The 27,004-nt window shown below is 49.2% G+C and overlaps 1 long non-coding RNA gene across 1 annotated transcript; it reads left to right on the top strand.

The window, feature by feature from the left end:
* Positions 1–688: 688 nt before the first annotated feature.
* LOC113481426 lies at positions 689–24,223 on the top strand. Its single transcript, XR_003398679.1, has 4 exons — positions 689–875; positions 1,773–1,829; positions 4,756–4,949; positions 24,008–24,223. It is a non-coding gene; the product is annotated as an uncharacterized LOC113481426 (long non-coding RNA).
* Positions 24,224–27,004: the final 2,781 nt, after the last annotated feature.

Genomic DNA, 27,004 nt, shown 5'->3' with positions numbered 1-27,004 from the left:
CTCTGGGTCATGGGTTTTCATCTTTCTTTAAAGTGGAAAATGTGTAAAACACAGGGAAATGTCTCTGAACCCATTTTCAAGTATTCACACACTCTGAGTCAATGGGTAGAATACTAATACAGGAAAAGTGTTTTGTATGGAAATGCTCCATCATGAGTTAAAGGTTAAGGATTCATTTTTATACTCGATAAGAATGAATGCATAATTGCTATCTGCTAGTTCAGAAAAAAGAGTGATGGATTAATAACTACAAGACCAAAAGGCATGACAGGGAAGACAGATGGCATGATTGGTTTAAAAAAAAATAAATTCCCTAGGACATCTACCATTCATATTCCTTTTTTCCTTCTCGACACTTCTCGTGTTTCCTTTTTTCATTGTGTGTACTGAATGAGGGCGGCTCATCAGCACAGCATAACCGTATATTCTGCATGCATAAATCAGTTCTAGCTGGCAGCCCCAGGCAGCAGCTTCCAGGTGATGGTGCCTGGATCGCCCCGGTTCGTGCTGGAAGTTGTCTGCGAACTATAATTAGCAGAATTTTTGAGTAATGATATTCAGCCAGTTGTGAAGACGTTTTCTCTTACGGAGATGGTAAAATGAAGATTACCATAATATCCTGAAATGCTGTCTTGAGAAGTTGCACCTCAAAGCATAAGCCTTCCCAATGTAGATCCGAAATTAAAGCAATAATAAAAGTACTGAGCATCATTACACTGATAACATTGTCTTTCTCTGACATCTCCACCTCAAATCATCTATGTTTTTACCTTCCAGCTCATAATGTGGAAGTAAGTGCTTCTGGCTCATGCCGCTGAGCGCAGTCCCAGCCAGGGTCCAGGCCGGAGCCTTTGGGGCAGAGGGAGTTGCACCAGGTAGGTCAGACTCCCGGTGCCGGTGCCCTGCTTCCTGGGCTTGGCCTCTCTTTTAATTGCATGAAAAATTAGTAAGTTTTGAATTAAACCTGGAAAAATGAATATAAAAACAACCCCGTGTCCCCAACGGCATTTAAAAAAAAATTTTTTTTTTTTTTTTTTTTTTTTTTTTGGTGAGAAACCATTATTTTAATATTTGGCAGAAGTAATTTCAGGGAGTCTGTAAATCTGGAACTCTGTATTTCCTCTAATCCTACAGTGCATTAGATGGTGCAGCTGATTTAGAGTTTAGGGAAAAAGAAATCTCAACGGTTGCCGTTAGATTTCTGGAGTATCTCCAGAGTAATGCAGATACACTTGATGTTGCTATATGCAACAATTCAGTGTTTTATTTCTTCAAAGCTTTTTTTTTTTTTTTTTTCTTTTGTGAAAACTGAGTTATTGTCCTGCTTTTTAAATGCAGGCTCCCTCAAAGTTGGCTCCTCTGTATTACGACGCAGCCCAAGGACGCAGGTGACAGAGCTTTACGCTTTGTCTTTCCAGACTCTCCACAGCTGCGAGGGCTTGGGAGGGTCCAGTAAATCCTCTGCGTAGCCCTTGAATGCTGCCTGCGAGCGTTCCCGGTGTTCGGGAGCCCAGCCTGGCCTGGCCGGGTGTCTGTCTGGAGGGGGTTGGCTGGGTGGTCTTAGGAGTTCCCAGCAGCAGTTCCCCTTGTAGAGCAATTTCTTCTTAAATTCAATATATTGATAAGTTAAAGCATCATTTCAAGATGCTTTAAAATGTTGCATCTACCTCTAGTAACTGGTGTCATGGATAATACACCACGACTGAAATGGTTTTGTCACAAAGGCTGTATCTTCCTGCCATGATTTCTTTTCTCTCTTGTCTCATGCCCAGAAATCTGCTTAATAGCATTTGGCTGTGGACAGTTTGCAGTCTGAGAGGGGGCTGAGGGTGAGACGGTGAATTTTTTTAAAATGCTGCATACATTTAACTTTGTAGCTGAATAGAAACAGAATTCCTAAATATTCAATTTTAGAATTAAATCACTTGGAGACTGGCAGTTGCTTATGTGTGGCAGCTGTGATGGGGCACAGCACGTACCTCTGCAAACTGCTTGCACAGGAGGCACAGCGGTTTTGCTTGGTTTTACCCCCAAAATGGGAGGGAGGAGGCCTCCCGGGGGCAGTGGGACTCCGTGGCCAGCCCGTGCAGGTGACCGTGTGGGAGCTGGCTGGCCCGGCGGCGGTTGCCGTCTCTCTGGCGATGTCTTTGGTAGCACCCGCCTTGGGTCTGGTGGTCGCAGCTGTGCCGGGATGTCACAGGGCTCCCAGCAGGCCCAGACGCTGCCTGGCGGGGCTGAGCAGAGGGGACGGGGGTCCCAGCATCCCGCGGCTCTGGCAGAGCTGCAGGTGCTTCACCCCCGGGAGGAAGCTCTGCGGTTCGCGTTCCGTCGGCTCTCGGGCGTGCGAAGGGAAAGGGCGGTTCAGAGTGCAGACGGGCATGGTGACGAACCGGGTGGGAATCAGCGGTGCAGAGCACCGAGGGATTGTCCTTTTGGGCTGGGGAGGTCCCGTGAGGCCGGTGACGCGCCGCCTGGCCCCGATGGTACAGCGGCAGCTTCACGGGTTCCGTTTGCCCAGGGAGGGCGGCCGCCACACGGCTGCGCAGTGTCCCTTGCGCGCGGGGCACAGGCCACGGCCTGCCCTTGCACATAGAGGGATTTTCAGAGTTTTGCACTCTCCTTCCTCCTCTGCGGCCTTTCTGTGTGAGACTGGGCAGGGGAGGACGCTGGCTGTGAGCAGCTGGGAACAAAGGTTTTGTAGCCAGACACTGGTCTCCTGGGTTACTAAGCCACCAAGACTTAAAATGCTTCACAAACAATGCTCTTGTTAAATATATTGGAGTATGAATTCAATTAAACTAGGTAATAGTTTATGAATAATTATGGCAGCAGGCATCCTCCAATATTTAATGTAGGGAGCAGAACAGGATACGCATCACTGAACCCTTACGGATAATTTTTCAGACCTCCAGCATTAAATTTTTGCCGCTTCTCGGCGAAGCCAAGTCTGTCTGTGCAGCTCAGTAGGGTTTCCTTCGTGTAGAGGAGAGTTTGCAAGGCCTTTGCGTGGCGCTGGCGATGAAGATGCCTGAGGTTTGCGAGGGGGATCCCTTGGATGCGAGGCCTGTGCAAGCAGTGGAAGGCAAGAAGCCAGGCCCTGCCCTCCATGGCACGGTCTGTGTCCCGGGGCAGCTCTCGGTCCCTCCGTGCGAGGACGGGATCTGGAGAGAGCACGCGGTGCCCCGGGGGAGGAGCGCTGGGCCCCGGCTTTAGCCAGGCTCCCGGCTCGGGCCCGCAGGGGGTTGGCAGCACCCGGTGCTCCGTGGTGTGCTCGGAGGCTCGGGCAGGCCCCGGCACCGCTCTGCCGGCAGCGCCGCCGCCACGGCCCGCGCCAGCTCTGCGGGAGGGTTGTTGGGCACCCGCCAGCCGCTTCGGAGGAACCGTTTCCACATCTCGTCAGAAAGGCACCTCTTGTCTTGGCCCCTAGGCTACCTCCCGCCCCTTCCCTTTGACTCGAAGGATTTTTCAGCAACAGAGAATTAGGCAGCTATAGTTAGAAAAAGAGTTAATCCATTGATTTTCATGTCTGTTCTGTTGATGCATCTTTCTTGCCTAAAACCTGATTATAATACAGTAACTGGATGAATCCCGCAGCGTTCTGTGTCCGGGATGACTGATGTTGTCTCATTTTGAGTCTTGCTAACACAGTGTCCCACAACAGAGGTTGATGAAAGCAGAGATACTTTATTATCTGCATACTGCAATGATATTGGTTTAAGTGATCATCACTGCATTTAATCTTAGGTTTAAAGCGTCGTGGTTAAGATCAGAGCATGTTCCTGTGCTTGGCTGTGGAGATTAATGCTCGGGACATTGGTGAGCTGCAGAATGGCCATCGGCTCAGTGAAACAGTGCTTTCTGCTTTAGTAGCCAATTTTCAATAACATTTTAGAAAGCTGAAAACATTAGAAATTGAGTGAAGTGAAAACAACAACAGTTTTTGAACTACTTCTGATACATACAGGTTTGCTGCTAGTACGGTTGGTTAGGTGGTACCTATGGATATTGATGAACACTGCTGTTAACAAACTGAACTTTGTCAGGCAGTTAATTAAAAATAGCAATAGCATTAACTGAGACACCTCCAGTAGCTTTTACTCTAGGGAAGATCCAGTCCCGGTGTAATTATACCTAAAAAGAGGAGAGTTCTGTAAATTGCAAACGTTTGATAAATTGATGCACAAAAAAATCAGTAAAATTTGCCAACAAACTTATAAATGAGCCTGTGTGTCCATATAGTACTGGAATTACTTGTGAAGGGCAGTGGAGACAACGTACAGGCTGTGTCGTCTGACGAGGCAAACTGAGATTAAATGATAATCAAATTAACCCCAAATGCCCCAGAATAATGACTCCAAATAGCACAATGAAGTTAAAGAACTGGAAAATTAATCAAGGCCAAGAAAAAAGTAAAGTCACGAGAAGGGGGTAGGGGAGAAAGGTAGATGCTAATAAAAAGGTGAGCAAAAGTCTTGTGGGACTGTATGGAGTGTTTACTGAGCTGGACAGCATCATCCTGGAGGGTTTTGCGAAGATAAAAACTGCTCTGTGGTCCCTGTCCCTGTGAGGAAAGCTGCTGGGGGTCTGTGTGACCGGCTTGCCCCGGCCGAGCGGCCCCAGCCCGCAGGGTTGGCACTGCCACCCCCACGTCTGCATGGCAGCTCCCGGCAAAGCTGCTGGGAAGTGACTTCTCTGTAACGTTACGTGTGGGGCTGATTGCAGCCAAGTTAACGTGATCCTTCCCTTTGATTTTAGGAAGTGAACGGCAGAACCCAAACTTCCAGCAGCCCGCCCGGCCCTCTGCATTCAGAAAAGCACGGACTGAGCTGACGTTGTGAAACAAGGTACGTGGGCTAAGCCTGAATTGCTCCAGGACTAAGCCTGAATTGCTCCAGGACTAAGCCTGAATTGCTCCGGGACTAAGCCTTCACCGAGGGGGGATTACACAGGTAAGCAAATCTGGATTTCTGTCGGTGGAAGATGTTAAAAGGGCGTTGGGTGGGAAGAGCAAAGGCAGACCTGGGACAGTCTGGAACACAACTGCTGCCTGCCAGGGCTTTGGAGGGGCTGACTTGGAGGGGTTGAGCATAACGTGGTTGAAGTCTCAGGTGACTTGGTTTCCCCTGGCAGTGCTGAAGTTCCTCCTGACTTCAGAGGAGCGCACACGCCTGGCTGGTGGGGCCACCTGAGCCTTGGGTGTGGGGCAGGGGCTGTGCCACCCCCCGACAGTGGCAGAATCACCTTGGACCCCTGTTAAAATAAAACTCCCAAGCCCACATGGCCCCCTTCAGAAATCATATTTTTAAATTCCATTCCTCTGTTCTTTTACCAAGAAAAAACCCCAAACCAATCCACCCTGAGCCCTTGGATGTTTTCTCTGAGAGGTATCAGAGCAAATCCCAGATCCAGCGGTGGCATTACTTGTTTTTAGATGAGAGAAGTATTTTCAATTGTAAAATGATGTTTGTGGAAGAATTTCAGTTGGGTGCTGAGGAATATAGGAGGTCTTGAGGGGACTGAGATTGCAAAACTTATTTTATGGCACATGAGAGAGCTTGAGCTTAGCCAGGACAGTGACAGAGAATTATCCATGCAAGGAATATTCCCAGCGTATGGGGGGTTTCCTCGTGTGGTCTGGTCACCACACCTGCCCGGGAGCTGGAGGCAGCCTGAAGTGTACGGACTCGGGGATTGCCCGGGCTGAGCTTGTTAACGCACCATAAATACAATTTTTTTATAAACTCATGCTTCGCCTTTATAATTGAATTTTACAATCAATACGTGTCTGCAGGCAGCAGGCTGGTGCGCCTGGCGATGCACGGTTATTTTATGTGAAGAGATTTGTTTTCCTTCGGCTGGCTCTTGCAGTGCTGAGCAGTTGGAGGTCTTTGGCTGTGATCAAGACCGGGAGGATTTATTTGACTGCTCTCAACAGAGCGGGTGCTTGTGGCTCTCCAGGTGCTGCTGTCGCATCGGCAGCAGTGGCGGAGTGCTGGGGCCAGGGCTCTGCACCAGAAGAATGATCACCAGAGCCCGGGCAGGCTTGGGCTCTCCTTTAGCGTCCCATCTTCGTGTGCTGTACGAGCTTTTCCTAATTCCCCTTCCCGCTGGTGAGGTGAGTTGGGTGTACAGCCCCGGTTTCTGGGGCCGGAGGATGTTTAGATGAGTTGCCCGAGGACAGGATAAGTGGCAGAGCAGAGGGCAGTCACTGATTTCATCTCCTGGAGCCTGTCACTGGAGGAAATCTTGCTTCTGTGTGTCTGCATCAGTAGCTGTGGGCAGCCCCATGTTAATCTCACTTAAACTGCGTCAGTTTAGCGTTTTGCTTCCAAGCTGGCTGGAGTAAATTGGGTACTCACTCCCGTAATTAACTATTGAATGGGAAGTGTCTGATCTGCAGAGATACAGGGGACTTGTTGCTCCTGGAGAAACTGGACTGAATGATGAGTTTAGCATTGGGCTTATTCTTAATTCAGACAGGCCATGCGCTGGTGATTGACCCTTCAACACTAAATATTGACCGTATGAATCAATTTGCTGTGAGCATCCTGTCCCGTTTGTCTGGCCAGCTCCGAGGGGCTGCAGAGCCTTCCTGGCACGGCGTGTACAGGACCCTTCAGGGAAGCTCCATCGGCGGTACGACTCGAAGTGAGGGTCTCGTTGCAGGAGTAGCTCAGCAGCCGCCTGCTGATATCCCCTCTCCCTGTTCACCATCTCCCTCGTTACACGGCTCCTTCGTTTCCTCCAGCTCCCCAGCAATGTCCTTGGTCGGACAGGCCCAACGGTTGGTGTGAGCAGGGCTGGCGGGGCATTTGCTCAGGAGGGAGTTTGCTTTTTGCTGAGAAAAAACCGGGCTGTTGGTGTTAAACTCAGCTGTGAGAGCCCTGGGCTGGTCTGTGGATGCGCCCGTCGTGCAGGGCCCCGCGGGTCAGGCACGGCGTCGCCGGGTTGCGGAAACTGCTGTAAACCTGGAGCTGCAGTTTATTGTGTTTGGGGAGAACTAGTTTCTAATAAACGGAAGGCAGCAGGGCAATAACGCGGCTGTTCCATGGGGTGTGAACGCCTGGTCGCCGTGGCCGAGGCAGCTGCCGGGCATCCCCGGCTCCGGGCGTTGGTACCCGCAGCCGCCGGGCGATGGAAATCTGCTTCCCCCCGCCAGCTGCAGTGTCAAAAAGGTATTTGTCAGATTTTTAATAAAAGAACAAAGACTGTTCTCAATTTGTTAACTGCCTGATGATCTAGGGTAGATTGCTATTTAAAAATCTCTGCTCCAGTTACCAGCTTCCTGGCAGTAGCTCTATGTTTGTAAAATTTGTTCATCACGCTGCAAAAAATAATAATAAGAACAATCCAATCGAGGAAAAAGACATTTCCTTAAATTATTTTTTTAATTAGTAACTTACAAACATTTCATATTAAAAAGTAAGAATTTAAAATTCAACAAACTGGTTTTAGCTTTTTAGAGTGAACTGATCAGGGAGTGATGCATCCCTCCCATGCATCTGTAATGAAATATTAATTGGATAAAAGCTTTAATATAGATTTTTAAAGCGGGTTTTTTCCTTCCAGTTTAACATATTAGAACTGGGAAGAGTTCTCATCTAGCTCTTTAAGACCAGATGAGAACCTGATTTTCTGCCACTGTAGCTGTTTTCTGCCGGTTCTTCAGTCTTTATTTACAGGGGGAATTAAGAAAGAATTAGGAACAGAACAGGAGAGGAAATGCAAAAGACAAATCAGAGGAGAGAGCGAGAGGTTGGGTGTCATAAAGCAGAGGTATCAGATGAAGAAAATGAACTTGGGAAGACTTTGTACCCTCTGTTCTAGACAGAAAAATGCATAAATTCACTCGTGACTTGTTTTTTAGTACAGAAACACATGAGAATCAGCCTTTTGGTTCGTGTACATCTACAGTTTTAACCCTGGCTTTACCACTTAAGCTCTTCTTTATCACTTAAGGTATAAAGCATTAAGCAGTACTGGCAATGAGTTAGCGGATCCCAGGCCGGCATATTATATTAGTGTTTTCTTAAAGGTGTAGGAGCTAATTGGGAAGAAACATTGATTCTAATAGAAGAGTTTTCTGGAAGGGATCTGTGCTTGGGGAGGAACAGCAGGGAGAGCTGCTCGGCAGCCGAGCCGGGGGTTTGCGGGTGTCTGGCATACCGGCAGCCCCGCGCAGAGCCTGCATTTGCGCTGCATCATAGCTAATCGTTAATTAGTCTGCCTCTGAGATGGATATGAAAATAAAATAGAGCAATTAGACTTTCCCAGCAGTGAAAGGAAAAAAAAAAAAAAAAAAAAAAAAAAAGAAAAAAACCAGAAAGGTGGGAACCTCCAGCTGTGGGGTTTGTTATCTGTTGTGTATGATCTTAAATAACTTGTCGGGTACCAATGCCCTGAAACCAACTGAGGGGGTCATGGGCGCTCCCCGTGTTTCACTGTGCTCTCAGGCTTCAGGAAAAAGGAACCTCTCAGAAAGTTGGGTTTTGGTTTGTTTTTTTCCCTCACTTGCTTGTTTACTTGCTCTCTGATGCCCCTTTCTCTCTCTGTGCTCAAAACGGCTAATGCAGCGCCCAGGTGGGGATCTGGAGGAAGGTGTTAGAGCCGGGGGGCTGTGGTTCACGTAGGGAGGCTCAGACCTGTTACCCCAACCTTTTCTGGCACGGCTGTGGAGAGGAGAGTTTCCTGCACAGCAGCTAAAAGAGCGGCCAGCTTACAGGTGTGCTTCCCACAGTAGCCTGGGTCCCTCAGGGTCTGCTCTTACATCTGTCCCAGCGGCTGTGTTTGCTACAGCCAATGTCAGACGCACAGTTAATTACTGCGGTCCGGCATAAATACGGTTGTGTTAGCTGCTTAACGCACGTAGGCATAGACACATTTGGAAGTCATGGTTATCGATGTTCTTCAAGCTGTTTGACCAACGAATTTCAACCTGGACAACAGTTCCAGCTTATGTACATTATGTAAAAGTGTCTTTTAAAAATGTGTCATAGATACTTCAAGGGAGTAAAGCCTCTTCGAAGTGATTCATCCCACAAGTGACATAGAGAGAAATTCTGGGAACCACTACTGGATTTGACCCATAGTTTTAGTCAAAATCTGGATTTTTCTTACTCTCATTCCTGGTTTTTGTAAAGAACCCAACGCTCCTTGCTACAGTGTTTGGGGTGGGAGGTGAGTGTGTGTGAGTTGTGTTACAGAGAAGGCAGCGATGACCGAAAAGTCGAAATGAATGTGAACTTTGGATCACCAGCGAAACAAAACGGGAGTGCGGTCCTCCTCCTCCTTCAGGAACGTATCTTCTCGATAGTAAAACGAACCCTGGGAAAGCTGATGGAAGCGGTGGCGGTAGCTCCACCTCAGGCGATGCCCCTGGTAGCCGGGGGCTCTGTCACCCCCACTCTGGTTGCTGCTGGGGGTTCGGCCCCGCTGCCGGGCTCCGGCACTCACCCAAAGGCTCCCAAAGACTCACCCAGGGAATGCGGGACTCACACAGGGCGTCTGCGTGAGATTTAATCTGTGTTGTGGAAGAGGTCAGGGTGATCCCCACCGGCCTCAGGCTTCTGAGCTGACGCTGCTCCCCCAGAGCTGTTGCTGTCGTTCTCTGGGTATGAAGTACATCGTCGGGCGGTCCCTGAGCCAGGCAGAGCAGCGCCGTGCCGCCCCCCCAGGGCACCTGCCGTGCTGGCCGGGGCTCCGGCACCTGCCTCACCGGTGCCAGGCAGGGTTCCCTGGGCCTCGTGCCACAAAGGGAAGGCTTGCTTGTTCTTATTTTTGATGTTTTCTTGTCCCTTTCCCTTTTTTCATTTCCTCTCTTTCTTTTGATGTTTGTTGTGCGTTGGCAGTAGCACTTATTTCTCATTTCCATGCTGTGAAAAGCTGTTAGAAAGGATCTCGGTGACATGCATTGTATTTGTAAAAACGCTTTGCATATATTTGCTTGTTTGAATGGATCAATATTTCTTGTGGAAATGATGTATTAAGGTTTTAACTGTCTTAGATATTTAAATCAGTGATATTGGATAACAATTCATTAATTTGAACATAATTGTCAGTGTCGCAAAGGGCTGGGTTTTACAAACAGGTTGGTTATTTTTAAATGTGTGGCAAAGGCTTTTTAGAGAACTTGTGCCAGGAGGCTGTGGAGTGAGCTGCATTGGCAGCCCCAGCGGTGCTGGGCCAGCCCTTCTGGGTCAGGCTGTCTGTTGAAGCCAAGGTTTAAATGCTTACTGTCCCACTGACTTCTGTCTTTACTGTATCTTCCCGGGGGTTTTCTGGACTACCCAGAGGCACAAATTTTCAGAAACTATTTCTCTAAACTTTCTCTGATAATTCTAGTTACTACTTTCGGGTTGCCTGAGGGTGGAAATCAGAACCAGTGCAGGTACAAGTGATGAAATAAGGTATTTCTCTTAGCACAGGCCATTAAGAAATTTAATATTCTTCAGGGATAAAAAAAAATATATTTTTTAAGACATCAGACCCTCCTATCTGTTAAATTCTGCTCAGATTGTCTCTCCATCCTCCCACCCTCATGGTTAATAAAGGCAGTTGAGGGCAGGTTGGTCACGCCAGTGTGCCAGGGCCCCGGGCACCCCCAGCAGCGAGGAGGTGGGGGGGGACACGGAGCATCCCACAGGCGCGGGGGGCTGGAGCTCCTGCATCCGTAGGCACCTTTCCCACCTGGCTGGGGTGGGGGGGTTTGGGGATGCCAGTGTTCCAGCTGGGTGGTTTGGTTCCCTGCAGGTGTTTTTGGCACAAATCATGATGTTCTGATGTTGCTTTTTGGCAGCAGGAGTGTAAGCCCCTCTCACCTGTTCGATTTACCAACAGGATTTACGATTGCCCGATTTGTGCAGTCGCTTTTTTGTAAGCTTGTTCTGGTTTCCACTGGGATAGAGCTATTTTTTTTCCCCCTTCCTTAGTAGCTAGACTGGTGCTGCGTTTTGGATTTAGTGGGGGGTTTGATATGAGAAGGACGTTGAGGAGACACTGATGTTTTCAGTTGTTGCTAAGAAATCCAGGGCTTCTCAACTCCCCTGTCCTGCCCGTGCGCAGGTACACAAGATGCTGGGGGGGAGCACGGGCAAAACAACGGGCCCAGACTGGCCCCTGGGATATTCCAGATCATACAACGTCACACGCAGCGGGCAGAGGAGGGTTGGTCGGGAAGCTCACTCGGGGTTTTGGGATGGGGGTTTCAGGATTCTCTCTCCTCTGGGATCACTAGGGCTGGGCATCGGTCAGCGATCGGTGAGCAATTACATTGTGCATTACTTATATGTGTTTTCTATTGTTATTGTTATTATTAACATTATCATTATTATTTTGATTTTATTTCAATTATTAAATTGTTTTTAGCTCAACCTACGTGTCTCCGTACCCTTACCCCTCCACTCTGGGGTGAGGGAGGGTGAGGCAGTGGCTCTGTGGTGTTTGGCCGTTAGTTGTGTTTAAACCAGGACAAAGCTACAAACTTAAACCCAAATATCAACAGATGTGAATTGCAGAGCCAGAAAAGATGGAGGGAGCTTTTATCTAGATCACAACCTTTTCCCTGAGACTTTTTTTGCTTTGTTTCCTGCTGTGTAATAGTTAGCTCTTGGTGGGTATAGTGGCTGAAGGACAGGACAGCGTGTATGACTGATGGATCCCCATTCGCTGCACAGACCCCCCGATCCCCCGGGTGCCTTCCCCTGGTGTCGGGGTTCTCCTGAGGCCGGTTGCATGAAGAGCATCTTGAAGGGACAGGGCCCCCGCCCCGTGCTTGTCTCATCACAGCCCCGGGGCTCGTCACAGCAGTCTGCCCCAGGGGCACTCCCTTCCGTGTCCCCTCCTGCTGCCCCGATGACCGTCTCCAGGTTTGGGGACGGAAGGGCTGCTGGGAGCCTCGTGTCTTGGCTTTCCTCGTCAGGGGTGATTGGGGAGCTGCGGCTGACACGTCCAGGCCCCTAATTCTGTGTAGGCTGTGAAAAGGAAATGCTTTGCTTTGGGTTTTCGTTCTGTTTTTTGGTTTTTGGTTGTTTTTTTTCAAAATCTTGCAGGGCAAAAAAGCCAAGTGCTTTAAAGAATTGAGGATGGAAAACCCTCATTGTACAGTGAGCTGGTGAAGAGTTATAATTATTTTTATTCCTTGTTGAATTTAACTTGCCCTGTGGCCTAAAGCAAGACAGGTCTCTTGTGCTGCGGTTCCAGCGGGTGGTTTTTGCAGCACTTTGCAGTGTGAGGGCAAAGCTGGGGCTGTGTCTGCCGGCCCCCGCTGCTCGGAGGGACTCACTCAGGTCAGGAAGGTCCCCTCAGAGCAGCTTCTCGCTGTGAAAATCCTTTTTCCATGGAGGCCTGGGAGGCCCAGTGCTTGTCCACAGTGGGTGTGGGCACTCCTGCTCTGCTCAGCACTGCACAGACACACAGCAGTTGGGTTTTTTAACAGTCCAAATATTATTCTGTGTTTATGCTGGTTTGGTGCCTGATTAACCATAAAATCTGTTGTTATGATAGATCAAGTAATACAAGAAAGTTTATAAGTAGATTTTAATTCTTTATTTCCAAACAAGTGATCAAAGTAATCAGAACAGTGGAAGTGATGGGGATGAGATCAGTGAAACCGGCTGTCAGGCTCAGCACCTCCTACTGAAAAGGAGATACTGCATTGGGTTAAAAAGGGAGATATTTATTGGAAAAAACAATATATATTTCTTTTACTTGGGTGCTTAATGTCCCATTTGTTATTCACCCTTTCATCCTGGCATTTTGGAGGAATAGGTGCAAGACAGCAGAATAAAGCATGTGCTGTGTGTCCGGCGGGCGCGGGGGGGCGGCTGGCAGCGGGGAGCCCTCTCTGTCCCGCCCAGTCCCCCCAGTATGGCACGTACCGGGTAATGGCCCTCTGCAGCCAGCCAGCCGTCTCGCCCTCTTCCACGTGCGCTCAGCAGTCTGCAGTTCCCGGCCTTTCTGGGAAAAGGATGTGCTCAGAAATGTGATATTCCTCCATCCCTTCTTGGCTTCCTCCCAGTGACCTTGGCGAGCGCAGGAGGTGCCGTATTGGCTAATGATCAGCCCCTGAGCTGCTCCCTTTGCTGAGAAGTGGCCTCTTGGCTCTGGAGTGACTTCTGTTGAATTTCTCATTTAATCTTCTATTAATGCTCATTAGTTTCACGTTGAGAATTTCATTCTAACAATTAAATGGAGTTGTTACTAACTTGTGTTAATCTTTACCGTTCTCCTGATGTGCTCTCACTCTCTTCACCGAACGTTTCTGTGGCTGGGGTTTGATTTCTCAGGCTTTTGTGTGAATGCTGGCGGCAGCTCGGGGGTGGCCTTGGTGGGTGCTGCTGCTGTCGCCGGGGGCCAGGCACCCGCCAGCTGGGGATAGCTGCTGCTGCTTCATATTCAGCTACTGACACTGGAAGAGCTGGAAATTTACTTCTTATGTTTGTTCCTGATGAAGATATATCAAGGGGGCCTCAGTATTTCTGGGAATTATCTTTTCTAAAGTTTACCTTGCCCTTTAGCACAGTCAGGAATATTTTGTCTTGCCTGAGTTCCAGTGGAGGATACACAGATCTCCCGGCCTGGCAGCGACGGGCGATGCTACCTGAAACCTTCATGAAGAGCGTGAGGAAGAGTGTGGTTCCACTAAGCAGTGTTGTTAAAGCAACTGCAAAAGGACTAAGATGTGTAATGCCGTGTGCTGCGGGGCGTGCACTGAGGAGCGCTCCCAGGAGCTCGTCCTTGCCAGGACGGGCTGCGCTTTCCCGGAGCAGCCAACGCAGCCCAGCAATGGGGTTAATCAGCCTTAATAATTTCTTGAGGCTAAAATTCAGTTATTTCCTCCCATTCAGGAAGGACTGTGAAAATGGAGCATAAAGACTTATGCTTGAGACTGGATGGATTGAAGCTTCTGCTTGTATTGAGGGTGTTCTCCTGGAGCTCAGTTGCCCCGTTACCGAGATTCGCTGTTTTGCTGCATTTTCCAGCCCATGTGAATTAGTGCTGCCTTTTTGCAGCCATATGCTCTGTCACAAGATGCGGGGCTGTTTAAATATGCTTTCCACTAGTGTTTTTGCCTTCTGCAAAAGCACTTTAATATTTCTGTTTACTCTTTTGGAGACAAAATCAATATTTGTTAGATGCAATTATGAAGAATGATGGATGCGCTGTCAGTGGTAGGAGAGTATGAAAAATAATATTATGGCACAGGCCTGCTCTTAATAAAAGCAGAGGGGAGATACAAACAAGCTGGCCTGGAAAATCCCATCCCAAATCATGAGTTCTGTAATAAACAGGAAGCTTGTCAAGCGTTGGTTTAAATTGGAGTTGATTGCCTGTTTCGGGGCAGCGATTGGAAATTTGCTTAAATAAGAGCTGAATTTGCTTGGGCTGTGCCTGCGCCCGCTGGGGTTGTTCTGGTGCCTGTCCTGTGTGTGTGGCCCCGCAGCTCTGCCGCGTCCGTCCTCCGCAGCACTGGGCAGGTCGGGTCCTGCTGGGGACCTGCTGCTGCTGATACAGCCCGTCTGATCGTGCTCAAACTCCGTTTTAGTCTGGGCTGAATTCAAGACGAGTTGGAGGCTCATGGCATGGTGTCACTGAGGCAGTCAGCGCTTCCCAGGCTCCTTCCCCAGCCCTTTGGGGGTTTTACCTTCCAGATCTTGGGGCCGTTGGGGTGCCAGCGCTCTGCCTTCAGCCTCTTCAGTGGCCTCTGCTTGTGGGGGTGAGACCTGACTGGTTTTCCACCCCTCACTCACAGGAAGGATATGAGAAGCTGCCATTATTTCTTCACAGATTCAGATACAAGCAATGCCTCTTTTTTAGCTGTTGTATAGATAGGAACATTTTCTGTTAATAATTAGTAACATTTTCTGTTAATAATTAATCACGTGTGCCTGGAGACAGGCTTGCCTCCCGCTTGCTCCTCCCAGGACATGAGACAGCTTGCGAAGGTGGGTGTCTGTCTGCAGTGGTGGGGAGGCACGTGAGGTGGGGGGGTGCCAACCTTTGGGGCTCTGTTTTGTAGCCCTTGCCCAGTGGTGGCTCGTGTCAGCCCCCGGGGGGATGCCCAGGGTTGGCCAATGCAGCCGGCAGCCTGCGCATGGGGGCTGCCTTCGGTCAAGAGTTGGGTGTAAGAATGGAATGGGGGAGTATTCTGTGCTCTGACTGTCAAACCTCTGGGAGTTCTGTGTAAAAATGGATGGGCCGATGTTGCTGACTGAATGGTAATAAAGGGCAGGGACCGGGCTCTGGTGGGGACCCAGCCTACAAGAGCCCAGACAGATTTATGAAGCTGCTGGTTTTACCTAATAGGTAATTTTTTCTCCTTATTCCTATACTGCCTCAGACATCTTGCCAAGAGGTGAATCTCAAAACCTGTTTTCCCCAAGTAAATGAAAGCAGTGAAGAAACACTGTCCCAGGAATGGGAAGTACAACCTACTGGGTTTTCTGAGCTGTCACAGTGAATGCAAGGGATGAGGAAAGGAAAGAAATCACAGAATCCCAGAATCATCTGGGTTGGAAAAGCCCTTGCAGCCCCTCCAGCCCAACCATGACCCTCCCCCTGACCCTTCCCAACTCCCCCAGACCCCTCAGCGCTGGCTCAGCCCGACTCTTCAACCCCTCCAGGGATCCCGGGGACTCCCCCCTGCCCTGGGCAGCCCATTCCAACGCCCAACAGCCCCTTCTGCACAGAAATCCTTCCTCAGAGCCAGCCTGACCCTGCCCTGGGCAGCTTGAGGCCATTCCCTCGGGGCCTGGCGCTGGGGCCTTGGCTCCAGAGACTCATCCCCCCTCTCTGCCCCCTCCTGGCAGGGAGTTGCCGAGGGCCAGGAGGTCTCCCCTCAGCCTCCTCTGCTCCAGACTGAACCCCCCAGTTCCCCCAGCCGCTCCCCAGCAGACCTGTGCTCCAGACCCTGCCCCAGCTCCGTTGCCCTTCTCTGGCCACGCTCGAGTCACTCAATGGCCTTTTTGGGGTGAGGGGCCCAGAACTGAACCCACTCAGCGAGGGGCGGCCTCACCAGTGCCGAGCCCAGGGCTCAGACCCCTTCCCTGTCCCTGCTGGCCACGCCAGTGCTGACACAGCAAATACTGTTGAAAGTTTGCGCGAGGCGTTTCCTCCAAGGGCAGCGCGTGCCCGAGGACCAAAGCAGCATCTGCCTTGTGGTCTGCACAGCCGGGTGGGTGTGCGGTCTCCAGGCTGGTAACACTGGGAGGGTTCACATGATCTCGGGCTTTGTGCAACCAGGTGCAAAAATTCTGATCTCTGGCTTGAAAGGCAGCAGAAACCACCAGGCTGCTGCGGGAGGGGACCCCGCCGTCCCCCCGCCCCGGGCTGCCCGCGCTGCCCACAGCCCCCTGTGCTGCAGGGACGGGGTCCCACCGCCCGCGGGGACGGAGGGTTCCCAGCCCAGCTGCCCCTTTGCGGGGCCTGGATACTTCATGGTGCCCATTTTGTTGGGGTGTGTGTATGATTTTGTTTGTGCTGGGGTTTCTATGTGTTCAAGGTTAAACTTTCCACTCCAGAGAATTAGTTGGTAAAAGACAAAGGACGCTGAGCAGTAGGGGAAGGAGAAGATACATTTTATGAAAATTTTTCAGCTGCAGTACCTGAAGATAGATCAATATTTTCTATTGCCTTAGCACTAAGCTTATTTTCCTTCATCGCTGAAGAGATACTCACTTGTGCCTTCCACCAAAACATTAAACCATTCTCTTCTGACAAATGGCAAGACAAACAATAGCACTTCCCAGGAGCTGCTTTATCGTGCAGAAATACATCAGTCCTTTTGATAAACAGAAACCCCCTCATCTCTGTCTTAACAATTGAGAATCCATGCTGGATCCAAGCCTTGCTGCCATCCTGCTGGTTAAAAACCCAGATTTACATTAATTCTTGGAGACTCTCAGCCTTCAGTCCCTGCACGCTGCCCTGCCTGCCTGCCAGCACGTGCCCCTGTGAAACCTTCCCTGCGAACACAGCTTTTACTGACCAGGGATTTATCCTCCTCCATGCACGTGGCCAGAGCAGGATGGGGGGGAGTCTTGCTTAGAGGTATTTGCTTGTTTCCGCTGTTGACCGATGGTGGTGCGAGCGGTGGCTGCAAACCGGGTACAAACCAGCCTCCTAAAACAACTTATCGGAGCTAGAATTAAGCCTTATATATGTTGAAAAATTGAGAAGCTTAAGGCTAACTAAAAGACAAGGAGAGCTCATAATTACTGATTGCCCTCTGCTCGCTAATAGGTTTTGTTGTCTGAAATTATAAACGAATTATTAGGACATAAACTGTAATGAGCTTTCAGAAAACCCGGCGCGGCAGCAGCAGCCCGTTGGGTGCCGTGCTGGGTGCTGTGCCGGCCCCTTTCCCCAGGAGGGGACTCAGGAGCACCCTTTGTCACGGCGGGCAGGGCTGGGGTCCAGCTGTGGGCTGGGCAGGGCTCACACCCCTCTCAGCTCCCCCCGGGGCTCCCGTGACTTCCAGCCTTCAATTAAAATACCCCCACGGCAGGAAGCTGCCCGCCCGCCTGGGAGTTTTGCAGAAATTAATCCCCCTCTCCGTCACAGAGACCAGCTGGTTGGATATGTGGTTCTGTCTGTGCTGTGTAGCACAGGGTAACCTCTACAGACCGTAAATCAAACAAGTGGCGTTTAAAGATCGGCGCAGGGAACGCCCAGGCCGTGCTTGGGCTGCTCGGGTGCGGGTGTTGGTACAAAGGTGCTCCAGCACTTACCTCTACCTTGTGTCCTTTCTCCGGGTGGGGGACACAGCGTACTTATCTGCAGACTACTGTGAGTAAATAGTGCTCTTGGGCTGTGTTGTCCTTTGTCCTGGTTTTAGAGAGGTGACCTGGAGTTAGGCGAGACAGCAGGGGATAATTCCTGTGCTACTAAACTGATGCTCATTCCTTTAACTGGGGAGAAGAGAGTGGGTCTGGCTTTAAACGGGGGAGGATTGAGCAGCCTGAAGGGAAAACACCGTAGAGTGTTGGTCCCCAAGTTGTTCCCTGTATGGTCGTGAACATTTAAGTGGTAACACAATGGTAAGGTAGTAAAGAGGCTACCACGAGCTGTGGAGGATACGTATATTCTGGCTTTCCCTGAATAACCCCCCACGAAGAACCCCAGGGATGCCCGAAGCAGGCCGGAGCCACCCCGGCCGTGCCCTGGCAGCTCTTTAACCCCCCGGGTCAACAGCACAGCAGGATGGGAAAGGGAGCCGGGGGGCAGAACAGATCATCGCCTGCCTTCAAATTGGCTGAAAGCACTCGACCAAAGGCTGGTTTGCAGAACACGTTCGGGAGTTTTTGTTTACTCACTCACTCATTTTTGGGGTGGGTTTGTCCGTCTGTGGAAGCCGCCCCCATCCCCAGCAGCTCTCTGTCAGTCGGGGTGCGGCTCCACGTCGGGGGAGACTCCCCTTAAATGACTTGGTGGTGGTTGTTGCCTTCGCAGCACCCTCCTGCCTTCTGCAGCGCCAGGGCCCGCCCGAGGGCTCCTGGCAGCCCCGAGATTCTCAGCGATTCGGTGGGGTTTGGGGTGCGGGAGGACCCTCAGACCGTGGCCGTACGTGCGCACGTTCATGGGCTTTGCTGCTCCGGGGGCCAATTAAACACCTGCATCGAGTTGGCTGATAGTATCCAGAATTTATTTGTATGTAAGCTGCGTTTCCAGCTCCCATATCAGCAAACATGGCATTTTCTACTCAATCGTGTGCATGTTTAGTAAGTGAAAACCAAATCTACTCACATTTGTATTTTTGCTCAGCTTTACAGCCTCAGCGTTTTTTTTTTTTTTTTTTTTTTTTCTTGGGGAATGGCTTCTACCAAGAGAAAGGGTTTAAATACTTTTCAATAATGTCTGGCTCTTTAAACCTAATTTCATTATGGAATTCTAGATAGTCTTCAGGTGCAAAAGAATTTGCATTGGGCAAAACATTATCAAAAGGCAGAGCTGCATTAATGACTCATTTCTGAAGCTGCAGACGATTTGAAGGAATATGCTAGTGCTTTTTCAGCTGTGTATAAATAGTGACACATTTGTTGTCTCCTCATAAAACTTCATATATTCATAATTACAGCATCAATTCATCATAGTTATCATTGTCATCAGTCTTTGCCAGCACCAGCTGATGCAGACAGTTGCTTGCAAAGGTTTTTTTTTTGTGGTTTTAGTTGAGTTTTCACACACATAAGTGCAGTTCCACCAATATTATTTATTTTTTGCTGTTCTTCAGACTTGGGAGGCTTGCCATGGCTGTCTGCTCTGGGCTGACTGGTGGCTGCTGTGCCTGGTCGCTGCTTGCCCAGAGCTGTCAGAGGAAGCCCAGCCTTGTCGGCCCCGGCGTGGATGCAGGGATGAGGTGATGGGTGAGGCGCTGCCTGGAGGCCCCGGTGATTCTAGTGACCCTCGAGAGCAGGCACTTGCCTTTGATCGCCAGCTACAGCATGTCTCAAAAACCTAACGGAGAGAGACTGCTGACGTCTTATTTACCGTGTGATTTTGCACCAATGTACGTTTATTTCATTCACTTGAAAATTCAGCCCTTCCTCTTATGATAAAATTCTCGGTAGTCTGAGAAGAAAAAAATATTTATATTTTGTTCATTAGAACACAGCGTGTCTTTACAACAAGAGTTATGCTATAAAAACATGATTTCAGCATCCTTCAGTAACCTGATATTAATAAAGAACTAAAATATGCTGCTTTGTGCAACTTGCAACACCCCTCCTCATGACGTAGTAGATTTGTTTCGTGAATTCCCAGGTTCTGTGGCCATTCTTAGCAGCGACTGACTAACACTAACGTTCTCTTACATGACAATGTATAAAAATTGTTGGACAGAATGGTGTAAACGTGATATAAACATGGATGTAAATGAATCTGCTTCTGGTGGACTAACATCTGGGATAACTTATTTCCCTCTCTCCGTATCGGAGTTTGAATATCTTCAAATTGTGGACAGCAATATTTATTTGTTCCGTATATGGAGACTGTTTGAAAAGGGGCGTGAGCTGCAGCCTCTCATCTTAACAACAATGAAGAACCCACTTTGCAAGAGAACTGAGGGTACTTACAGATGCTCTCATCTTCTTTACCCGCAAGGATGAGTTATTATTATTGTTGTTGTTATTATTATCATTGTTATTTTATCATTATTATCATTATTATTTTATCCTCTCTTGACTTTTGAAAGACCAGTGTTTGAAAATTTTTGTTTAAAATTACCTAGATAGCAAAATAATTTTTACATACTGTCATTGAAAATGAGAATGGTATATAGATATCCTGTTAGGTCTCTAATTTAATTTTCTTTAAAGAAGTATTTCAAAATTACAAGAGCAATCCTTCTGAAGCCACAATCTAGGCAAGATTTCACTTGTTCATACCCGAATGACTTAGTGAACTAGGGCTGTATTCACTGATTCGATTACTGTGAAGTTTTTTCTTCTTACTCTGTTCTGTCGATAATGAAGAACCTAATTGGTTTCTGAGGGCTAATATACTTTGTGTAGCCACAACTCCTTGAGTTAGTTTTGCCTTCCAGACAAGGGTAGGTCATGTTCAAAGCCGTGTGTTTCCCAGAGCTGATGCCTTGGAGTGCCGCTGCCGGGAGCTGGGCAGCGCTGGTGGTGCCAAGTATCCGCAGCATCGGGGATGCTGACCCCTCTGCGCCAGGTAGAGAGGTGCTGCTCCCCTCTCAAAGGCACGTCCTGAGGGTAAAGCAGTGCCCCGGCATGGCAAAATCCTGCTTTGTCACTCTAAACACGTCATTCTCCTTCGCTGTGCTGCTGGGTATTGCTGTCATCTCTTACTTGTGGGCATAAATAATATCTGGGCTAGTGTCTTCATTAATTTGACTAAATTAATCACTGTTGCCAGGCAGCTGGACCTCTGAAGTCTTCAGTAAACCTCACTGTCTTCACAGGACTGTGGAAGACCACATAACAGAAAACATCTCTTTCAGAGAAGTTTTGTTGCCACAAATGATGCAGGTGGGTCTGCGATGTTCTATCTCATTTCTCCAGCTTTTTGGTTGAGCTCAGCCTCTCCGCTTGCGTGCACCCAATACAAAACTCAGGGGGAGGAATGATGACAGAAAGTATTAGACACTGTAAGCTCTGAAGTCAGCGATGCTGGAGCCATCATCTGGTCTCTTTGCTACCATCTGTGGAATGTTTGCCGTGGCTGTAGGGGACGTGCAGCTTCATCTCAGATCACCTGTAGTGTCCCTTTAGGACTTCGGCTCGCAGCCACCGACAGAGACAGAAACCACTTTTCAGGTGGCTCTGGTTAGCTTTGTAACCTTCCATCATAGCTAATGTAATTAGGCTTGAGGTGATTAACCAATGACCCTCGCTTGCTACGGATGTCTTAAGATGAGCGAAAACTCCTAATGAAATCTGCCTCTTGTGTTTTTGAAGGGACTTTGCCCTTGGTCATCTGAAAACTGGTCAATGTGGGCAAAGTATCTGGTAGGTAGTTGCAGTGTCCCGTTGCAAAACCTCTCTGTTGCCCTTTTGGACAGCCCAGGACCTCCCCCAGTGCGGGTTAGGGGTGGGGAGGGCAGGGGTATGGGCACAGGCACCGGGATGGACCCGCTTCCATCGGGACGTGCCCTGGCCTGTGGGCAGCGTGGAAGAGACGAGCACCTTGGGCACGTTTCATCCCCTGCATAAACTGGGGAGGCAGCACACACGGGGAAAAAAAAAATCCAGGAGCTCTGGATTGTGCTGTCACCCCTGAGCAGAGAGTAAAGAGGGAAGAGGTGGTTATGATGTAATAACGTTTTCTTTTTAATGAGAAAAGTGCTTGATGTCAGTCGTGCCGTAGGAACCGAGGCCTCCGTGAGACAGCTGAGCACTGCACCATAAAATATTGTGTTTTGTAAAACTGGTGGAGTCGAGTACAAACTACAACGGAGAGAGCAAACTGAATAATGAAAACAGAAAGATGGCATTTCCCCACAGGGACTGGGAAACAGATGGAGTTTACACGACTCATGAAAACAGAAATATGCACACTTTGAGCTGCATCCAGCTTCACTGAAGTCAGTGAGAGTTTTCTTTTGACTTCAGCGAGTGGTGGATCAGGTCCTCTAAGGCTTCTTTTGTTTGTTTTGACTTAGAAGAAAATATCATCTCTGTTGACAACTCTCTGTTATTCTCGGAGATACTGAACACTCACAAGTATCTCTGTATATGATGCATAAACTATGTCTAGGTAGATTTTTCCTTATACTATGTGCTTTTTTTGTCATCTTTCTTTTCCAAGCTACTGATCAAAGTCTAAGGACTTAAAATAACCTGAGACAATCTCCATTTTAGTGATGCAATGTGTTGTGTAGAGGGCTCCACGCTAAACTCTTCCTAAAGGAGAAAAAACCTGTGCCTCGTCCTGTGGGTAAAATTGCGATGTATTTTCATGGAAAATTAAGGAAAGTACAAATGCAATATTTTCGGATAAAAATACACAGTCTTGCAACCTGCTCTGATTAGAGAGCCATGCTGACATCCCACCCGGCGACAAGAGTAGTGTTGGGCAGGAAATCCATGAGCCAAAGGTGCGTATTTTGGGTGAGGGCCAGATCAGTGGCCGAAGCATCGTGGGGATGGGCCAGCCCGGCGACGGACCTGCTCTGGCCCTTCGGCTGGGGGTGTGGGTTGGGGGCACAGCAGGAGCGTTACTGCTTAAGCTCCTGCTCCCCTGTGCACCGGGTGGGAAAACCGGGAGAAACGTCTCACGCGGGCTGATGCTGACCTGGACGTGCTCAGTCCCAGGCTGCCCTCACCCCCGAGTCCCCATGCGGTGGGCAGGGCAGGAGCAGGAGCAGCCGAGCTCCTTCCGTGCCGTAAGCAGCGTAGCCACAGGAGCAGCACCACCTGACTCGGGATCTTTCAGTAAAAGTGTGTTATTTCTCTCGTTTTGCTGCTCCAGAGGATGCAGAACCTTACCTCGGAGCTGCAGCAACCGCGAGCTGCTCTCGATGGAGGGCAGCAGGACTCGGGGGCTGGGCGAGGGGACCTTTAGTCCCTGGATTCTCTGGGTTGATGGCAGGACCTCGCCACGCAGACACTTGAGGGCTGCCAGAGCCCTCTCTGAACCACCGGGCTCCACAGGAGCACGTGGAATCGAGAAGCCCTTTACTTAACCATCGTTTCCAGCCTCTGAATTACCTTGGGGCAGCTTGGCTGGTCTCCAGGCTCCAGGCAGAGTTTTAATTGACATTTGAAACCTCCACGGCTTTACAGCCAGGGTGAAAGCATGCGAGTACTTTAATTACACTTGTCTGACGGAACTGTACAACCAAAGTTCAGATTTGGAAGAAATGTGAAGATCCCTTCTCTGGGGAGCTTTGCATCATTAGCCTCAGAAATGGATTATTTGTCACTAAAATAATTAATAAAGCAGCGAGTGTGAAGGATGGCTCGGCGGTGACACGGGGGATGTGCCAGCTCCCGGGGTGGCAGTGCCAGGCGTGTGGGGGAGCGCAGCCAGCTCAGGGCCGGCCCCGGGGGCTGTCCAGGGAGGCAGACACAGCTTTACTTCCCAACATCTCCGTCTGCCTGGGCCCAGACCAAGGCGGAGCATGGTCTAATAATGAGCTGAACTTATTTTCTGAGCTCCTTTATTTCTTTTTTTTTTTCTTTTCTTTGCTTTTCTTGCTTGCTTTCTCTCCCTTTCTCTTTTTAGTATCTTTTTCTCTCATTCTTTCTAAACCCCTTACTTGGTTGAAGTTATCATTTTAATCGTCTTCCTTTCACCTTTCCAGTGCTCTTCCCCATCACGCAGCCAGCGTTTTAGAACAGTTTCAAAGCGAGTAGTATTTACCATTTCTGCTTTCTAATTCCTCAAATACGCTGGTGCACCGAGACGCCTGACCCTGCTCACTGTAATCAAATAAATATTGATTGCACTTAACCTTACAGACCTTTAAGACGGTTGGTAATTTTAATGGTTAATTAACAACTGTTAATGGTTTTAGCTGTGGAGAGATGTTTTTATTCTTTTACAGGTATTACTCCAAAGCCGGTGTCTCCCCTGCTGCGTGTGCCCCAGGACGCAGGGCTGTACTCCGGCATGGCCACCGCTCGCCCACCCCAGGGTGCCTCCGCCCTTCCCTTCATCCGGGCACCCTCCGGGTCCTTCCACCTCTGTTCTGGGAAAACCAGGGAGCAGACGGCTGCAGAGATGTTTTCACAGTGAATAACAGGAGTTCCCACTCTCCACGGTACTTTCATATCTATTGACTTTTTTCCCCCCATCTTGTTAATGATAACATACTTTCTTTTCACATTCACTCAGTGTTGTCTGCTTTTTTTCTTTACAAATTATTGTTTTTAGCCTTTGCTGTGACCTTCTGCAAAGTGGCATCTGAAACGTGGGGCTTGTGTTCTCATCAGGAACCAGAGGCAGGCTTCATTAATTTGGTAACAGCTTTCCATCGACTGAGGTGGGGCTGCAGTTTCAATAGCCAAAGCCTAATGGTAGGGCAAGGACGAGTCTCGCAGGGGGGGAAAATGCAGCTCTGCTCAGCCCTAGGCTGCTATTAACTTTGTGTGATACAAAACAAGTCATATAACTTCTCTCTGCCTGTATTTTATGAGATCCAAAGTCAAATTACACCCTTTTCAACTTTAGGAAGTGATACAAATAAAGAAACAAATATATAAATGCTAAGTTCACGTTATTACACTCAAACTATTTCCTTCAAAGGAATTGCTCTGTATAGGAAAGTTATTTTTAAACACTATTTACTTCAGTCGCTGTTGCAAATGTTCTTTTGCACATCTAATTAAAAATCACATTTTCTGTAATTTATAACAAATCAATTTCAGCTACGAGCCTTTCATGTTTAGTATTAGGTATGAGAAAGTGAGTCACAGGTAAACCATAAAATTAGTAATTGTGGTTTCTGAGGGATTGTGGAGTTTTTCTGTGATCCACAGAGATATCTTCAGCAGACTTGAAGAGGAGCAGCTTCGCAAGTGCACCTGATATGAGGCAGAATATATTGAAAATAAACAGTGATGGTAGTACGTTATCTGCAGGAAATATCTTCGAGTTCCTAAACCCAATTATTAATTTAAATTGTGGTACCATTTGGGTTTAGGGAAAGCAGATAAAGAAATGAGGTTTGGCAGTTCGTAATCTGAACCGAATAATCGACAGTGTGCAGCGAGGCTGGGTGGCACCCGCCAGGTCCCAGGCCCAGGGAACAGTCAGAAATAGATTTCTTAGCAGAAAGGAGGGGATTTCCACGGTGCAAAGGTGGTGCAGGCTCATGATCAGAATCAGGCTCGTGGTCATTCACAGTGTCCAAGGCTGCGCGCTGTGGCCTGGGCTGTGTCACTGCCCGGACTGGATGCCCAGAGTCACAAGGGTTCTGTGATGCCCTCGGCTGAATTAAGGTAAAACGACACCAATTGACCGGTTAAAATGTTTTACTTGTGGTAGAAAACAATTTAAACTTGGAAAAGGATAATATGCAATGTGGTCTCTTATAAATCTGTAAGAAAGAAAAGAAAAGGAATGAGAGAAAAAGGAAGGAGAGGAAGAGTGGAAGAAATCGGGATCAGCACCCCTGGACCCAGCGTGTCTCAGGTGCGGTACCCCTGGGGGGTGGGTGCACACCCAGCAAAGCTTCTCTCCCCTTTTCAGTTCATGTTTTCAGCTGATTTGCACACTAGACGAGGAGGGGCCGGGGTTCCACAAACTCATTTCCATGAGAGACGAGGAAGAAGGTGGAGCGGGTTTCCGGGTGAGTCCCTGGTCCTCGCTCAGCTTTGGTTTATTCTCTGTTCCGAGATGTCATCAGTCACCCCAGAAACCTCACCCAGGTTCTTGTTACCTCCTCAGTGGCCGAGGCCCGTCGGTCAACGGGGTTTCCCTCAGTCCATGTCTGTCCCTCTGAGGTTTGTCCAAGGAGTTTGTGATGCAGCTGCACGGGGTGGGGGGTGCAGCCTTCCATCCCCTCCCGCTTCCCTGGGGCTCATCCCTTAGGCTGATCCCGTCCCACAGCTTGTCCCGGAGGTTCTCCGTGTCCATGATGTTCAAGGCGTCGCTCCCTCAGCCCCTGACATGCTGTGTCGGGGAGGACTCACGCCTCCTGTGCTGAGGTTCCCTGGCCCTGGAAGGCCTCGGCGGCGGGAGGGGAGCGAAGGTGCTTCCCGCCAGCCCTGCTCCTGCCCCGCTCCTGCCCTGGCCGATGGACCGCGGGTCCTGCCCCCGCTCCGTCCCTCTGAAACTTGGGGAGGGCATCTGCGGCCCAGGTGCACGCTGGGTGAACTCTGCCAAGCCTGATGGGTGGATAAAAATATCCAGAGAAGTGTCCAAATGTTTGCTCCTGAACCCTGAGGGTAAGCACGGGCCTTTGGCGCTGTCAGGGCACCCGCGCTGAGCCCATCCGCCTCCCTCCCGTGCCTCTGCTGGCACAAGCCTCAGCTCACAGTGATATAAGACAATCACAAGTGATAGAAGTGACACCGGATGGTGATAAGGCATCTTGTACTGCTTGGGAAGCGTCTGAGGAGCTGAAACAGCATTTCCTGATGTTGCCAGCGCTGTACGATGCGCCGTTAGCCCCAGGCTCCAGAGAGATCCCCCACTGCCGGGGAGATGGACAGACAGCTCAGGCACAGGCCTGAAATACCGCAGGTAGGGAGAAAAATGTAACACAGCACCATTGTGCAGCAGTAATGTTCTCATATTTCATCATTTCGAGATATCTCAAAATCTGCTGTCAGTCAAGACCAGCTTGCCAGGGTCCCTGATTTTAACATCACACAAATATTTTTGTCACCTCTTCCATCAACTTAACAAAAAAATACCCCAAGACTTTCAGTTTTTCCTTTCCTGCCTGATCTTTTTTCCAGGCTAAACAAAGAAAATGTCTCATCTAGATGCCAGGCTGTACTTCATTTTGACTTTATCTCTCTCAGCACAGAGCCTTCTCCTCCCCCTGCAAGCCCCAGTTCAGCAGTGCCACTGAAATGACAGCTCCATCCTTCTC

This window comes from Athene cunicularia, assembly GCF_003259725.1.
Source record: "Athene cunicularia isolate RWA chromosome 6 unlocalized genomic scaffold, athCun1 chr6_part1, whole genome shotgun sequence".
Classification (NCBI taxonomy): domain Eukaryota; kingdom Metazoa; phylum Chordata; class Aves; order Strigiformes; family Strigidae; genus Athene; species Athene cunicularia.
The sequence above is the reverse complement of the archived record's forward strand: the minus strand, read 5'-3'. Positions and strand labels throughout refer to the sequence as shown.